Source organism: Micropterus dolomieu, linkage group LG11, assembly GCF_021292245.1.
Source record: "Micropterus dolomieu isolate WLL.071019.BEF.003 ecotype Adirondacks linkage group LG11, ASM2129224v1, whole genome shotgun sequence".
Taxonomy (NCBI): domain Eukaryota; kingdom Metazoa; phylum Chordata; class Actinopteri; order Centrarchiformes; family Centrarchidae; genus Micropterus; species Micropterus dolomieu.
Genome location: NC_060160.1, coordinates 24,938,357 through 24,952,879, shown reverse-complemented (window position 1 = coordinate 24,952,879; position 14,523 = coordinate 24,938,357). Strand labels below are relative to the sequence as shown.

The window sequence follows — 14,523 nt, the reverse complement described above, 5'->3', positions numbered from 1 at the left end:
TGGTGCAACAGAATAATGAAGCCACAAGCACTTGAAAAGATCTTATTTGGTTGGGCTTTAAATGTCATCAATATTTATATTAAATAATATATCAGTTGAGGGATTATGGGTTCTACGTAGAAGATGTTTGCAAAATCTTTATTCATATAGAACATTAAAAGAACCAGAATGTATATACACAATTATTTATTTAAAAAGATGAACAAAGCAAAAACACACCAGATGAATCTAACTAAAAAAACTAAAGGCAAAGAGGTGTGTTGTGACAGTGTGTGTGTGCGTGCTTGAACTGGGGTTTCCTGACAGTGTAAATTTATATACAGTCAAGTATGTGAACCCTATGGAATTACCTGGATTTTTGCATAAATTGGTAATAATATGTCATCTGAACAACAGACAAACAGTCTGCTTAAACTAATACCACACAAACAATTTTGTGTTTTTTTATTGAACCGTTTGAACACTCAGACACACAGGGTGGAAAAAAAGCATGTGAACTCCTGGTTAGAGCTGTCCTGCCCTGTAAAAAAAACACACAATGTTAATTTTGCTATTCTCACGAAGCATTGCCTGATGTAAACCATGCCTCGAACAAAAGAGCTCTCCGAAGACCTAAGATTAAGAATTGTTGACCTGCATAAAGCAGGAAAAGGTTACAAAAGCCTTGATGTTCATCAGTCCACAGTAAGACAAAATTGTCAGTAAATAGAGAAAGTTCAGCTCTGTTGCTAGTCTTCCTAGGAGTGGCCGTCCTGAAAAGATGACTGCAGTATGTCAGCTGAAGTCTTACAGAAATCCTGGGAACATGCTAATATCTCTGTTAACAACACTACGATGCGTGAAACACTGAACAAGAACGGAGTTCATGGGAGGACACTGTAAGGTTTAGCCCCATGGTGGAAAGAGGAGGAGACATGGACATGGAGTTCTTCAATTGTGCTTCAATTTACTTTTACACCAGATGTGTGGAAAGTGCAGTTGTGAAAAAACAAACAAACAAGGAAACTGTAAATGCTCCGTATTTGTATAGCGCCTTTCTAGTCTTTTCGACCACTCAAAGCGCTTTTTACTACATCTGCATTCACCAGTCATACACATTCATACACTGAGCCTAAGTGCTCAAACGGAAACTAACATTCACACTCATTCATACACTGGCGGAATAGCCGCCAGGGGCAAATCGGGGTTCAGTATCTTGCCCAAGGACACTTCGACAGGCAACCAGGGGGAGCCAGGGATTGAACCGCCAACCTTTCGATTAACGGCCAACCCGCTCTACCTCCTGAGCCACAGCCACCCCTAAACTAAGTATATACTATTCAAATTATCATTAAAAACTGAGATTACACAACACCTATATCAGCCCTGACTATTGGGCTCCAGCACATGTGCCCTTCCAGGCCAAAGCTGTTCTCCCCAGGGGAGCCTCTGCCTCCTTCCTTTATACCAGAAGCCCCTCCTACAAGACAAACCAAAGTTAATTGACAATCAATTAAACACCATTATGTTACCTCAACAATCAAACACATCTCTGGCTACATCAACACACAACACATCAACTAGAAAACCAGAAATGAAATGTTACAGGCTAAACAAAAGCTTCTCAAAACAGAAACTTTAAGGTACTCCCGTACACCCCTCTGTACTGGCTCACACTTGGACCATTCCAGGTCTTCCCCCTATAAATGACTCCACACTCCGTCACTTCCTGTTTGCCCCTTCGGCCCAGATCCCTGCTTGAGGATGAGAACAGGTGAATAAAACATACAAACATTTGAATGACCTTGGGTAAATCCCATAAGCTAATATAAATTACTTGAAATGAACTGCGTATGTGTTGTATTTATCCAACCATGATTTCAACTCTTCCGACTAGTACTTAAATGAACTGACATGAAATGACAAGCCATGTGTCCATTGATGTTAGCCCATATGCTAAGGGTAACCGTCCTATGCTAATGCTCAGCTAAGGTTAGCTTAGCATGCTAAGACCAATACTACTGCTGGCTTAAATGAAGGCATGGGGTAGCCCCATGACAGACACCACGGAGGAAGCTGCAGCTGTCCAAAAAGTCTGAAGTTTGCAAAAGAGCACGTGGATGTTCCACAGCGCTACTGGCAAAATATTCTGTGGACAGAGTTGTTTGGAAGTGTTGGAATAATCTTTATCAAAGAATGACTGAGTCACTGTCTTTTTCAATGAAGTAAAAAAAAGGCACAGCACACCAACACAAAAACCTCACCCTAACTGTGAAGTATGGTGGAGGGGGAATCATGGTTTAGGGCTGCTACGTTGGCTCAGGGCCAGGAGGGGTTGCTACCATCGACAGAAAAATGAATTCCAAAGTTTATCATGCAGTTTTGCAGGGGAATGTAAGGCCATTTATCCGCTAATTGAAGCTCAACAGAAGATGGGTGATGTAACAGGACAACAACCCAAAGCACAGCACACAAATAAATAAACAACAGAATGACTTCAGCAGAAGAAAATACGCCTTCTGGAGTGGCCCAGACAGAGTCCTGACCTCAACCTGATTAAGATGCTGTGGCATGACCTCAAGAGAGCGATTTACACCACTCATCCCTAGATTATTGCTGAACTGAAACAAACTTTTAAAAAGCACAATAAAGGAAAAAAAAGATATATAACACAATGAAGAAAAGGGCAAAATAAGACCCCTTTAAGTGATTTTATTTAACTATTTACAACATATTTACTTTATACGGGCAAAAAGGGATGAGTGGGGGAGGGGTGGAGGGATAGCGTTGTGTGTTAGGGAGTGCCTAGTGTTTCACTACTAAAGCTCATTCTGAATCTGAAACAAGGTGTTCTATCTAACAAGCCAAACAATGAGTTGAGACAGGGAACCTTATGTAGGTTGTTCTTAGTGATGAGGCGTTTGATCTCCTCACCCCCTGCTGCCATTCCTCCTCCTTTTTGAGACACATGTCTCAGAACAGGTCGGTCTCTCCATCTCCCATCTTCACTGAAGCTTACATCCAGAGCATCACTGCCGGTTGCTCTGTGTGAGCTCCTTCTTCTGACCCAGCGGGTCCAGGGTCTCCACATGGGCTTTTGTTCAAGCCTGCTTTCTTTTCTGTGACCCTTCTGAGGAGGTTGTCTTTTTTTGAGCTCCTCTTTGAGCTGGCTCACCTCAGTCTGCCTTTTTCTCCAGGAGGCCAGTCAGCTCCTTCAGAGCTTTATTTTCCTCCTTCGGTTATTTAATTTCATTGATGGCAGTGTACAGGGCTTCTCTGAACCTCCGTATGACTTGTTGTTGAGCTGCTGCTGCCGCTGATTTGGGCTGTATGAGATCAGACAGGACAGCATTTTTTGCAGAGGGTAGCATCTTTTTTGTTTGTTGTTTCCTACAGGCATTAAGCATTTTGTGTGCAGCTTATGTGCCCAGGGCATCTAACATTTTAGACACCCAGAGCGCCTAGCATTTTAGCTCTGAGTGCCTCGAGTTGAAATAACTTCCAACTTAGTGCCCAGCATCATTAGAGGGTTTTCCCATTGTCCATTTGGATGAATTGAGAGCCAGGCTTTCTGTGGTGGTGATGATGTTTACAGTTGTTTGGAAACAACAATCACAGACAGACAAGTGGTGGCTGTTGGATACCCAAAGCTACATGATTTTAACAGTGGTAGTTAACAGAAAACAGCAGGCCTGGAGGCAAATTAGTGTGGGTAAGTTGTTTTCATAAACTTAAACTGTACCAATAGTTACCATACAGTTCATGGTTTGTGTTAAGCTAACTTTAGCTCACGTTTAATGTCTCTGTAGGCAAGCTGCAAGATGATTTACACTTTTTAAAGAAGACAAGCTGAACATGTAAAACTGTCATTGTACATGCTCAATATTCGGCAAGCATGGTAGTGCAGGGGTATTCAATTAGAAATCAAAGAGGTCCAGGTAGAGAAAATTTCCCGAAGCAAAGGTCCGGAACATCAAAACGACTAACTTGCGTTATCATTCAGTACCATAACGTATAGTTGTATCAACATATGTTTTTAGTCAACAACGGACTACAACGGACAAACGTCAGTTTTCACATCAAACTGGAGGGATAATAAATAACTACTCTAATAATAAATTCTAAATTTAAGTTAACTAAAATAAAGTGCCTCATTTTTAGAAAAAATGAAAAAAAAAAGTGTAGCTTGAAGTGATGAAGTGTAGTCTTAACCAATTTTATAATAAACACTAAACGCATCATAACAAATGAACAGCTGGAATGCCTCCTCTTCTCTTTCATTCCCTCTTACAGAGCTACCACTCCTACTTTCTCTTGTTCAGTGAGAAATGTGAGCTCTAGTTTGTCCTGCCAGCTAGCATTGGAGTTCTATGAGATATTCTGGTTCTGAACTGCCCAGAGGAATGTACATGTAAGAATCTGTACATTCTTGATTAAAAGCCATGTGAAATCTCTTTTCCTTTTGTCTCCTCAATTCATGTGTGTTTCCAAAACGTCTCTGATGAATCTCGCGGACTCAACTCGCAAGCATCGGAATGTAGATTTGATTGGCTGAGCAGCGTCACATGAGACGATTGGAGCACATGCGATTGGTCTGTGAGTTTCCTGGTCCACTAAACCAGTACAGTAAATGCTAAAAAAGCTGCGCGGGTTAAAATAGAAACTCTCCGTCACAAGGTAGTAAGTCTCAATAATAAATCGGCTGTAGGTCGGCGGTCCAGAGAGGACAGCAGCTGGGTCCGGATCTGGACCGCGGTCCGCTTATTAGTGACCTCTGAGGTAGTGGTAGTTGGGTGAGATCGAGGTCAGATCATGTTTACACCACAAACGAACCTCTCCAGATTTTGTTTGGGACCGGATTGAGACCACATCCTCCCAAGGGTCTTGGTGCAATTACTGTGTTTACACCTTCCCAAACACATTGCACCAAGGGGTAAAACGTCTGATTTAACCAGAATAAAAAGCGCAGGTATGAATACACCATAAGTTAAAGATTATGATATGTTTATTTTTCATCACTACTGGTGCACTTGGGGCAGGAAACCATGCTGTTATCCCCAGTGGCTGTGTGTGCAGAATACGTGATAAATTGTCAGACTGGGCCAAGTGCCGTGACAGGAAAAATAAAGTGTAGGGCCCACACACAAGACTCTAGAGTGTTCATACAATTTGTCAGGTTTATTGCCACAAAACAGAAACAAGGCTTACATTTGTTGGTGGCAGGTAAATGTCCAAACAAAGGCAAATAGTCCAAAAGGTGAATGCATTAATCCAAACAGAAGATCCAAATATCCTGCAAGGTAGTGAAACACAGAGACACGCAGGTACACTGGACAAACAATGATGACGCGGAGGTAGCGTAGATCTGGAAAATACAGATGCACACAAGCAAGAAGGGGAACAAAAGCAGGCAGGACACATTAGGTAATCAGGACAACAGGAAACAACGTATGCAACGCATAGCAGACACAGGCCATTACCAAAATAAACAAGCAGGCACACGGAACAAAGCAGATGGACAAACAGACCAAAACTGTGACATAAATACCCAGACTCAAAGTGCTGTTATAAGACCTGTGGTTGCTGCAGCAACCTCAGCTGTTTTCTTCTTTACATAGACCTGAGCAGTGCCTCTTTCACAGGGGCCGATATAAAGCCTCTCTGCACTTTTTGATCAAAATGTGCGTCTCACATTGGTTTCACCTACTGCAGTGGTCGGCAAAAGGCTCATTTGTCACACATGAATGAGCATGAATGGTACCATCACGTTCCAGAGTGTCCAAAAGACATAGTCGTTTATTACATTAGACAGCGGAACAACAAAACAAGCATAGATAGTTTTGGTGCTGAGACAGATGGTGTGTCACAATTTATGGAATATGGACAGCTCTGAGTAGGTGTGGGAATCACCAGAGGCCCCACAATATGATATTATCACGATACTTATGTCACGATACAATATTATTGCTAGTGGACTGAAAAAGCAATTTTATTAGTGCCAAAAAACAAACTTCTCATGTACAATTTATATAATAAAAGGTCGATACTTGACGTTAGTGTTACAATACAATATTGCCTTGCAAAATATCGCGATACTATGCTGTATCGATTTTTCCCCCCACCCCTAGCTCTGAGTCTACTGTATGTGTAGACTAAGCATTACAACCAGCAGCGCTTCTTCGCTACACTTTTTTCTTTTTTTTTTATCTGTTTTTTCCGGCTTTATTGCCAAAAATGCGTTACCTCATCAATACAGTCATTGGAAGATGAAGACGGGGTTTTTGGATTAAAGAGCAGCAGTTACAGACCAGGCACCATGGCGGGTGCGGTGATTGCTCAGAGGAGAGGAATGAGAGCCAGGAGAGGAGACATGCTGGCCCAGATTGGACTTAATTCTGCTCCTAAGGAGCCGGTCTGGACAAAATGGGACTCATGTTGACCAAGCAATAGAATTCAGAGACTGCCATCAACATCTCGCAACAACCACTTGCCAGGTGGTCCATGTTCCGAGCTGCCAGCGCAAGACTCTGGCAAGATGAGAGGAGGTGGACTGCTGCTGTGTTTGGCATCGATGGTGCTTGCTGCACAGGTGTAGTCGAGATGGACTCTGTTTCCTAAATGTCAGACAGAATGTTTCATATTATCGTCTGGCTGCTGCTGTTTAAATTCACCTAAGATACACAAAAAATGCCCTGTGCAATGTTCGGGGTGTACACGTGTATATAAATAAGTATTGTTTTATTTTATTGTCTATGTTACCATATTTTAATATAGGGCACTGCGATGGACTGGTGACCTGTCCAGGGTGTACCCCGCTGGGATTGGCTCCACCCCCCCGCGACCCTGTACGCAGGATAAGCGGTTGACGATGGATGGATTTTAATATAGGCTTACACTTATACTACCACCTATACTACTTATACTACAATTATATATTGTGTGTAGCACAAAGGAACTACAAATTTTGTTTTGTTATGCAGCCTCGTGCTTTTTAATGACTAATAAACTACCTTGTACCTTGTACAATACACACCACATCCTGGCCATACTGGCTATCTTAGCGTATGGTGCATCAGCCTGAGAGCCTGTAAATTGCGCCTTGTGTCTTCTTGTGTATCAGTACTTACTGCAGGCATCTTGAATAGATTCTTTGCTCCATGCCTCCAGAGTTCTTGTAATGACTAGTTCTTGGAGAAGTCAATTCATTTAAGAGCTAATGAAGAAAACAGACACATTATTCAAATCTGTATAATGTTGGCGGAGGCATACAACCATGGGGCGGTAATTCTAGTTTTCATATTTTGCCAGTAATACTTTCAAACAGGACAATGCCCCCCCTTTATTCCTAAACATTAAAGAAGTCATGGTTGACAGAGCCAAGAATTTTCTCTTTCTAAATTTCTAGGACAAAAATACTAAGTATTCACTAAGAAATATAATCACAATTATTAATTAATAACAATTTGGAAACAAATAAAAATACATATACAAATGGGGTTTGGTGGTGAGACTCCCATTTTACATGCGGCATCTTCCTAAAATGCACAACCATGAAGACCATAAAGGGTTGACTCCATGATCTTTAAAGTTCAGCATCATGAATTCATTTTACCTCAAGTCCATTTTACTCCCAACTGTTGCCACATTGTCATACAAATAAACTAAAGGATCAATATTACAGGAGAAGCTAGAAATGTCTACTTGTACGTTGTATCCCCAGATGTCATGTAACAAATAAAGTCCAAGGGATACCCCCCCTTTAGTTTTACCTGTTCTACCGCTGTGGAAAATAAGCATAGCATTCACATGGGACTTTGCTTCACTCAACAGAGACTGAATAGCAAGCTGCCAACAGACTGTGAGAAGAGACTCTGCCAAGCATCTAAGCTGGTGCTTTGAATAGACTATGCTGGTTCCCTCCTTTAACAAATAAAAGAGACAAAAAGCCAAGAACTGAGATTTATTTACAAGGTTCTCCTCACCATATTTTGCAGAACCTATACTGATAAGGTTCTGCAAAATATGGTGAATGGACAGCGTGGTTGTGCCAAATAAAATGGTGGTAAAAGATACAACAAAACCAGACCTTACTGAGCTGCTTCTAGAAACCAAAATGCAAACAAAAAAGGCTCAACTATCTTATCTAAAAAGAACTAAGCAAAATTTGGTGGCACCAACCTCTAAACCTAGTGTTGTGAGTGAAAATGAATAGGGTGCCCCAAACCTACATACATGCAACCTACTACCATATCTTTTTCTACGTCTACAAATGTACAATGTGTTCTCATACACAAAGCAGTCACTAATACAGAATCAGCACATGAGAGAACACAAACTCCTGAGGAAATCTTTTGTTACCGGACCTGGCATTACGATTGGTTAACTTATGAATGGCTGGACTAATGAGCAGCATGACCGGACAGATGCACCTGAAAAGAACACAGAAGCAAACGGTAGGGGGGGGGGGCAGAAAGCAGGAAGGAACACAAACTAGGCCTGCTTGGCGTGGCTACATTCAGACTGCAGGCCTTAATGCTCAATTCTGATTTTTTCCCCCGATAAATAGCATGCACGTAACTCAAAAGAGAGCTCATGACCATGTGGGTTTCAGGTGTAAGAAAGGGAATTTGTGAGCAGATGATAGCAATGTAGAGGAGGAAGAGAGCCACATTAAATAATTGCCTTTGTGGAGCTTTTCCCTTCATTGTGTGTCCGTCGGGCGGGGGAACAGCTGCTCTAGAGTGACGTCAAATTCGCATCAGACTCAAACAATCTTATCTATATTGGATTTGTACCACAATTGAAAGTGGCACAAATCCCAACTGGAAAAGATCAGTTTCCATGTGACTTGGGCTGTTCACGCTGTCATTAAGAAAAGTCACGTATGAGCCAAAATTTGGGTCACTTTGGCCTGCAATCTCAACGTAGCAATGTAACTTATTTCAGAGTTCATTCACAACTACTATACTCAGACCATCAGTTCAAAGATCCTATCAGTAGTGTATATTGAATTTATTTCACCTCCTTGAGCAGATTGTGGCGTTCTCATTGGATGAATTGAGTTCACCACAAAGTCCCACTGTTATAAATCCTGGTATGTTCAGGGCTGGTGATGAACAGAGGGAAAGTGGCAGGTATATCTGCTAGTTAGATTGGGAACAGCAGTGCTGGTGAGTGTGAAGTCAGTTTGAAGGTGGGAAACACTGAGGATTACTGCAGGGCAGGGAGCGAAATGTAGGCTCTAAAAAGACATGGAGAGTGAGCAGTTGTGTTTCCGTCAACGTTTTTTTATGCACATCTTGAAGTATTGCATTCGAAAAGTTTGATGGAAACTGCAAAATAAAATAAAAAAAACTCCTCAACATCGCAAATACGTTTTTTTACACTCGCTTAAGGTGGTTCTTGTCTTTTTCGAAATTAACGCTAAATTGGAGATGGCAACACCTTTGCCAAATAAGTTCTGACGTAGCGAAAATTTAACTTAGATGCCTCATCAGCTGTTTCTGCTGCCAGTGTCTTCCTGGATATTCCCATAACACACGTAAGCATGTTTGGTAGCAACTTGCCCACTTGAAACACATTTCTGGAGACCTCTCTCCTTCAGTCTCATATACATGGTCTTTAGGTCCAGGTGACTGGTTTTGTTTCTGATTTGCAACCTCTACTTCTTGCTCATTACAACCATGTGTAATGTCAACTTCTGACATAACTACGCTTTGTGTAGCCTGGTTTATTCAGTCCAAACAAGTTGGAAAATTGCCTAATTTTTTTTGTTTATTGTGACATTTCAAAAGTTTGCTTTCTATACAGTAGATGTGGTTTTGGCGTTATTCTATTGACTTGGTGTTGCAGGTGTTAAAGTGATTGATGACTATTGACTAATGACTGCATTATGTGATTCATAATGTCATCACTGGTTAACTTTGGTTTATTACCCATCCATATCCAGCAAAACAGTGGAGCGTTTCCCGTACAATGACGGAAGGTAGCATTGAACAATCTTGGTATGATGCCTCGTTAAACTAACAAACATCTGAAGTGTTCATTATTGAGACAGACACGGGTTCGACTCCTGTGAGTTCTCTATTTATCTTTTTTATAATGGCAATGAAAGCTCTCAGGGATTTAACCCTACCCACGACCCGACAAGTACTGTTACATACATACATAGTTCCAACCAAGGAAGTTGCTACCGTAGTTAGCAACAATGCTTTTGGGAAACGCACTCCTGGTCGATTCTCAAGTATCTTATCATCATGTACTCATACAACCCGTTCTCACTCCTAAGTCGTCACATATGGACGCTTGGTCAAGAGCCATAATCGTCAGTTTGTGACGCACTAGGGATCCCTTTGACGTCATAGTTCGACGTATTGAGGGAAGACCTGTTGTGTCAGTTTTTGATGGTAAAGGCAAGTATGATATTTAAGAGAAAAGACGAAGTAAGGAGGTGATTGGGGTGGATAGAGGGCCTGAACCCGGACCTTGAAGCAGGAGAACAGGGTTTGTGTCCCGTGCGAAACAAAACATTAAATGTTTTTATTTAGGCGAGTGAGGTAAATTGACATTAACGTTAGTTAATTTAAGTCTTAATTGACATACATAGCTATTTTAACCCAAACCATGATCTTTTCCTAACCTTAACCAAGTAGTTTTGTTGCCTAAACCCAACCAAGTACTTTCTGTGCCTAAACCTAACGAAACTGCAACGTTTCACGACTTTAATTATGCGGGTTTCAACATGGCAATGTATCGAAATGTTACGTTTTATCTTGAAAGTGTAACCGGATATTGCATATTTATTGTTGCTAAGCGTTGCTAACTTGACTGTGGATCCCTAAACGTCAATAATTGATGCAAAAGGGCTACCCAAGTCTTTAAAAAGCGACGACAAAGGGCCTTGACCATGCGTCAGACATTTGACGAGTAGGGAGTGAGACTGTGTTGACTCATATCATTATGTACTGTACTATAAAGTTATCAAATTATAGTGAATCAGGAAATATGTATTGGCAATTTATTATCAGTTAGTCCTTGATTTGTTCCTCAGTAACAATTTTTGTGTATGGTGTTGGTAAGAGATGCCCCTATGGTTATGTATCTGCAATACAACTGCTTGATTAATAGGAGAAATATCACCTTTTTGATTAAAACTAAGCCGTGTTGTGTATTGGTAAACTACTCAGCCACACAAGGTTCAGTTTTGTTGGTAGAGCATTCATTGGTGATACCAAATTAAGCAATTTTCAACAGATGCAATTTAGCATGAAACTTGTTGTAGGATCAAATAATATATGCAAGAAACATTTACATATTTTACTACAAAATTGATTGTACTTGTGCAATATTTAACAACTAAAACAATGTTAAAGTTAATTAGCAGTCTATCTCAGCTATTTATGTTAGCAGTTTTGGTTAAATATTACATATTGGAGTTGTGAATTCATTACAAATACACTCAGACTTACAGTTAAATGTTTTATATTGGCAGAACTAAAAAGCAATTGATTAGGAAATTGCCTAGAGTGTAATCACTCTAACTAGGCACCTGTAGCAGACAACATATTAGCATTGTCTGCATTTCTTACTGATTGACCCTCCCAGTGCACCTGCTTTTAATCAAACACTAATTAACACTGATCCTGATTAGCATCTGAGAGCTTGCCAATTAAGTGGTTCTAGAATACAGAGAAAACACAAGATGAGGAATGGAAGATTGCATTACAGAGAGTAGACTTTCAGTAAAATCGAACATGTACAAACAACATGAACTCTTGTTTACAAACAGAACTAAGACATATGCTGTATGTAGTATGTTTGCTACAGATGTCTAAGGTAAGCAAGGTTATTTAGCCACACTAGCAGCTCCGTGAGACTGTAATGCTCATTAACGCACTAAACAACTAAATCTCTGGATGGATTTTTAAAATGTTGCTGCATTTGATTCCCCATCTTTCTGTCATTGCTCTAATGTCTCTAATCTGTATTGAAGGAATACAAATGTCCACCAATTCACACAATAAATAAGAAGGGCTTATCCTCTATTCTTTACATCAGACATTTCAGAACATCTCAGACTCAGTTCAACTGTACTTTGAGCTGAATGTTTGGATGAATGCTAACCATAATTGATAGCCAGCTATTGTTAGCAGAAAGCATTTGTGTGGGATGAGAGCCTGAGTATGCCAATGATCTGTATCTGTACTCAGAATGGGCGGGGTTTTAACCAGATGTGGACATGACTAACTGAAAGTTAGTTATTGCAGTTATAGAAATTTGCATGGGTTGGTCAGAAGTTGCTATTGGTCAACGTCAGCAAAACTAAGGAGCTGGTCCTTGATTTTAGGAAGAAGGAGATAAAGACACACACTCCTGTTTACATCAGTGAGCATCCTGACTGGAAACATCACTAACTGGCATGGGATGTGCATGAGCCGCTGAACTGTTTAATAAACCAATCAATGTGAAGTATAGGGAGACGCAGCCCACATAGATGATGACGACAGGACACAAGTGTGTCATGTAAAGTCCTTTAGTGCGGTCGCAGAATTGCAGTGCGAAACCAAACCAAAACTGACCGAATGTATCAAAATGTATCAAAACATGAACTTTGGTACGGACCTTGATGCGGACTTTCAGTTGCCCCCTTAAACCCTAATTCATCCTCAGCACTGCTCCATTGATTAGTTTATTTACCTTTTTTTTATATAATTGATTCTGTATTAATGTATATTGTCTGCTATGTAGCAGAAGGGAATTACAAAACTCAATTTCACTCTAAATTCATTATATTGTGACAATAAACCTACCTACCTACTATATTTAAAAACTATTTATAGAACAGCCTCAGAATTGAGTTTCAGAGCAATGTACATTATCTCTAGCAGATACTCATTACAAATGAGAACTTGCTCAACCCTAGTGCTAAGCCTGTTATTGTAAGTTTGCTTGTAGCAGGTTTAAATGATCATAGATCAGGGGATTTCTGACAGCGTGGGACCACCTTCAGACAAAGTCGAGACAACTGCGAGAGAAGACGAGAAGGAGTGCAATTCTGGAAGGAAATTGCTGCCATCAGGCGCTTAGGGTTTTAAAAGTGCATTAATTGCCTGCAGCTGCTGGCCATGTTGATAAGCTGGCCAGACTACAATAATTATCTTCCTGTTGTTTTAGAACACCAGCACACACCTGTCCCACCTCAAGCAATATCGGTGTCTACACATTTACATGTATATGCGCATGCACTGGTAACGCACAACCCCTCCTACTGAAAATACCTTCCTGCGTGTGTGGAAAGCAGTATTAATCCTTTTATTTTCATACCGACACAGACTTCATGTTCACACTCACCTTAAAATAAGTGTTCTTTTAGCAGATCACAGATCAAAACAGACGAGCAATAGCAAGTATGACCTCAGCCAAACCTAAAATGTCTCAATTGATTTCTAGCCCAGGTGCACAAGTGCCGGTGATGATTACCTCAACAGCCCGTCAGGCCGTCCTCTTCACACTAGCCACTCCAATCACTGTGCTTTCACTCTCAAGGAGCAGTGGGATGGTCTTCTGGATCAGGGCTAACAGCATACTCCTCAAAAAAAGAGGGCAGGCTTTAGCACAGAGGTCCCTGGATGACTAAGCTGTGACGAAAATCAGTGCCCCACGTTGAGCGCCAACTGGAGGCTTCAGAGAAATCCTGGCTGTTAAGTGCCCTCTCTAGAGAAGGAGGAAGGGCAGATCTCAACTCCAGGGCACTGATGTGGCAGGAGCCATGCTGGTTTTCAGCCCCTGAGCCATGTGGGACCAGAACTCTAATTGGTATGCAGGTAATGCATCAGCTGAACATTACAGGGAATGTGTTGGGCTGAAGTGTGTGTGTGTGTGTGTGTGTGTGTGTGAGAGAGGCAATGATACAGAGGAGAGAACATTTCTCAATCATACCCTAGCACATGTAGCAAGACAGCAACGGGGAGCCTGAAAGACTGTGACGGAAATCAAAGTATAAAAGAAATAGCAGAAAGAGGTGAGAGACGCGGGGGATGAGAAATGCATTTGCTTCTCTAGTGCACAATTTTAAAAAGCCAGGGAGAAAGGGGCAGCTTCCCATGCACATAAGCCAGAGCAGCAACCAGTCCTTGGGCAGATATCCTCTAACCACAGTAGTTTTTTACAGCAACATCCATGCAGCACATGTTAATTTATCCACTCCCTACACATCTGACTTTACAGATTCCTCCCACATATTTGCTTTGATTTTTTTTTTGTCGTCAATAAATTACTTTTTATAGTATACCTATGTCTCCCATTTTTGTCCTAAGAGGCTTTGACAGCACTTTTAACAGTTCAACATTTCAAGTAATTGTGGTTATTTTTAATATTATAAATTTTTTCATGCATACAATATTGTCCAACAGGTTTAGCAGTATTATCCATTTTTTATGTAAAAACTTTCTCTGCAATCATCACCAATATGTGATCAAACAGTGATTTATATTGTAATTTTCTGCCATAAACTACAGTACATGTACATCCTGGTATTATAAATTT

General features: G+C 40.9%; 1 long non-coding RNA gene across 1 annotated transcript; it reads right to left on the bottom strand.

The window, feature by feature from the left end:
* Positions 1-5,142: 5,142 nt before the first annotated feature.
* Positions 5,143-13,440, bottom strand: LOC123979306. The gene is made up of 3 exons (XR_006827202.1): positions 13,330-13,440; positions 7,107-7,192; positions 5,143-6,593 (listed from the first exon to the last, which is right to left on the bottom strand). It is a non-coding gene; the product is annotated as an uncharacterized LOC123979306 (long non-coding RNA).
* Between the last annotated feature and the right edge of the window lie 1,083 nt (positions 13,441-14,523).